The 3,611-nt window shown below is 46.4% G+C and overlaps 1 protein-coding gene across 1 annotated transcript in view; it reads left to right on the top strand.

Moving 5' to 3' along the window:
* Positions 1 to 3,518: 3,518 nt before the first annotated feature.
* The window catches only part of LOC108246501 (cyclin-T2), a 5,633-nt gene continuing 5,540 nt past the window's right edge, over positions 3,519 to 3,611 (top strand). The window contains exon 1 of the mRNA XM_037973911.1: positions 3,519 to 3,600. The gene's annotated coding sequence lies outside the window, so the exon portion shown is untranslated. The remainder of the gene's footprint in view (positions 3,601 to 3,611) is intronic.

The following is a 3,611-nucleotide window of genomic DNA, read 5'->3' as shown; positions in this document are numbered from 1 at the left end:
GGTTGGACAGTAGGTGGAGGTTGGACAGCAGGAGGTTGGACAGCAGATGGAGGTTGGACAGCAGGTGGAGATTGGACAGTAGGTGGAGGTTGGACAGCAGGAGGTTGGACAGCAGATGGGGATTGGACAGCAGGTGGAGGTTGGACAGCATGAGGAGGTTGGACAGTGGGAGGTTGGACAGTAGGTGGAGGTTGGACAGCATGAGGAGGTTGGACAGCATGAGGAGGTTGGACAGTGGGAGGTTGGGCAGCAGGTGGAGGTTGGACAGTGGGAGGTTGGACAGTAGGTGGAGGTTGGACAGCAGGAGGTTGGACAGCAGATGGAGGTTGGACAGCAGGTGGAGATTGGACAGTAGGTGGAGGTTGGACAGCAGATGGAGATTGGACAGCATGAGGAGGTTGGACAGTGGGAGGTTGGACAGCAGGTGGAGATTGGACAGCAGGTGGAGGTTGGACAGTGGGAGGTTGGACAGCAGGTGGAGATTGGACAGCATGGAACTGGAACTCAAGATGGCTGCCTCGGTGTTTTGGTGCTCTTTGTTGTATTTGTTTTATTTGTTTTTATGTGTAAATACTGTGTCAGCATGCTCATACAGGCGTGAGGAGCTCCTAAACATCAGATATTCTACATCTGCGGTCCGATCACCGATCTTTTTGGCATCTGCAGCGGATGTGGTACATTTCCTCACGAGGAGAGTTCAACGTCGCAAGAGAGGTAAAAGATCGGGCGTCTTCGCAGACGGAGCTCACGCACACCTCTTCCCGGGATCTTTCTATCCAATGTTCACTCACTCAGCAATAAAATGGATGAACTGGCAATGCTGATGACCAGGAGCAGGGACTTTTCCTCCTCATGTGTGCTATGCTTCACGGAGACTTGGCTCAGTGGCCAGAAACCAGACTCTGCGCTACACCTGGACAGATTTCAGCTGCTTCGTGCGGGCCGCGACTCGGAGCGCACCGGGAAGAGTAAAGGCGGAGGGGTATGCTTCTTCATCAACAATGTCTGTTGCAACGATGTGACTGTGATCTCCCAACACTGCTCAACTGCTCTGGAATATCTGTTCATCAACTGTAAGCCATTTTACTCTCCACGCGAGTTCGCTTCATTTATCTTTGCCGCCGTCTACATCCCGCCGGACGCAAATGTCAACGAAGCTCAGCGTGCGCTCACAACCCAGGTTACGTGCGTGGAGCGAACTTTTCCGGACTCCTTAGTCATAATTCTGGGTGACTTTAACAAATGTAATCTGTGCCAGGAATTACCCAAATACAGACAGTTTATTAAATGTCCGACCAGAGCAGAGAACTTGGATCACTGCTACGCCACTGTGAGTGGAGCATACCGGGCGGTCCTGCGCCCAGCTCTGGGACTTTCAGACCACATCCTGGTTCACCTGATACCAGCCTACAGGCAGAGGCTGAAGCTCGCCAAACCAGTGAGGAGGACCTCAAAGCAGTGGACCGACGTGGAAGTGGAGGAGCTTCGCAGCTGCCTGGATTCCACAGACTGGGAGATGTTCAGGGCGGCCACAAACAACCTGGATGAGTTTACTGACGCTGTGACCTCATACATCTGTTTCTGTGAGGACAGCATTGTTCCAACACGCACCAGGGTATCATACAATAATAATAAGCCCTAATTCACAAGTAAACTCAGGCAGCTCTGGATGGTGAAAAACAGAACATTCAAGAGTGGGGAGAGAAACAGCTACAAGGAGGCAAAATATAGGTTTAACTCAGAGGTTAGAAAAGCTAAATCAATGTATTCTGTGAGACTCCAACAACAACTTTTGGCCAACGACTCCTCATCAGTATGGAGGGGGCTTAGGCAGCTGACCAATTACAAGCCTACAGCCCCCCATGCCGCCTGCGACCCGAAACTGGCCAACAGCCTCAACGACTTCTATTGTCGCTTTGATGGCCCGTCAGCCAGCCCTGAAATCCTTCCAGTCACCAACAATCACTCCACTCCTTTACAGCCCACTGTGGTCTCAGCCCCCTCCCCCGACCCCCTCACCAACCAGGAGCAGGATGTGCACAATCTCCTCAGCAAGCTGAACCTCCGTAAGGCTCCGGGTCCAGATGGTGTTTCCCCCTCCACCCTGAGACACTGCGCAGATGAGCTCACTCCCATCTTCACGGACATCTTCAACACCTCCCTGGAGTTGTGTCATGTGCCAGCCTGCTTCAAATCCTCCATTATAATCCCCATCCCCAAGAAGCCTCAGACTCTGAAAACAAGCACCTTTAGGACTTTTTTTTATTTATTTATTCATGTTAGCTTCCGATCACTTCTCGTTTCCCCTTTAAAGTCTGAAAAGAGCTGAAATCTGTACATCAAAACGAAAACTAGGGTTTGGGGAATAAGTGTTGCTTTCCTTCACGTGTTTATGCAACACAAAGTCCATTATCTGAGAGAAGAAAAGGACATTCATACTTCATAGCGATGTCTTTGTTTAATTTCAACATCAACTCTTGAATCAGAGCAGAAATAAATCCCTGAGATTCAGGATTCTGTTGTTATTTGTCGCCCTCTGGCGGCAGGTTGGAGTACTACAGGCCTCCCGTTAAAAGTTTGTTTTATTTATAGTTTGGGGCAAATACACGTTTACAAAAACATGTATGTATAAATAAATAAACACAAGAGCAGGGGGACATTACACCCTAACGTGCCAACAATCATTCTGATCTAAATTAGGTTAATTTGCACAAAGTTATTTACATTTAAGGTAAATCTGAGCTGTTCTAATTGGCTGTAAATACACGTCTGACCCCTAGTGGCAGATCTGAGCATTACACCACTGAATCATTTGGCTCTTCTGAGAGGAAATTACTTTTTTTTTTTTTTTTTAATAAAATGTAAAATATGCCTAAAGATCTGTTTCCACTTTGTCATTAAAGGATATCAGGAGTGTAGATTAGAGAGAAATTTAATTAACCACTTAAGCATCAGGCTAAAATAAAAAAAATAGACTTTTAAGATAAGCAGCCAAGTTAAGGCATAATTAGGAAATACAGATAACTAACTTTCATGTAAGGACAAAATAATTAAGTTTTTTTTTTTTAATCACTACTGAACAAACTCATGTTTGTGTCCGCAAGAAAAATATGATATGAGTTTGATTTCAGCCTGTTTGAAATTTATACTTTCTATGAAAGTATATATTGATTTAGCTCATTTCGGTGCCGTTGTTAATATGTTTTAGTTTATCTGTAACATGTGGGTAGTTATTTTTATTTGACTGGAAAAATACACACGGAGGAAAGAAATGTGAATTCTTGTTCGCGAAATAACAAAGAAGCTGTTAAAACAAGTGGTTTACTTTATTAGAATATACTTTTTAAGGTTATAATTAAACTAATAAATGCCTGAACATTTTAATCTAAAGGTATAGAGATTAAAATATGTTTCTGTTTGAATTATTAATAAGCTTAAATGGAGTTGAGTAAAATAAACATGCACGTCGCTCCTCCGGCCGCCGGGGGGCGCTCCTCGCGAGGCCCGAGGACCGGCGAGGACCGGCGTTCCGGCTCGGCTTCCCCCGTAGTTCCGGTGCCGCTGTCGGCTCGCTCGCTCGCTCGCGAGCTAACGCCGTCGGGGGGGGGGGG

This window comes from Kryptolebias marmoratus, linkage group LG23 (genome assembly GCF_001649575.2).
Source record: "Kryptolebias marmoratus isolate JLee-2015 linkage group LG23, ASM164957v2, whole genome shotgun sequence".
NCBI classification, from domain to species: Eukaryota; Metazoa; Chordata; class Actinopteri; order Cyprinodontiformes; family Rivulidae; genus Kryptolebias; species Kryptolebias marmoratus.
This window is presented reverse-complemented; position numbering and strand designations above follow the sequence as displayed.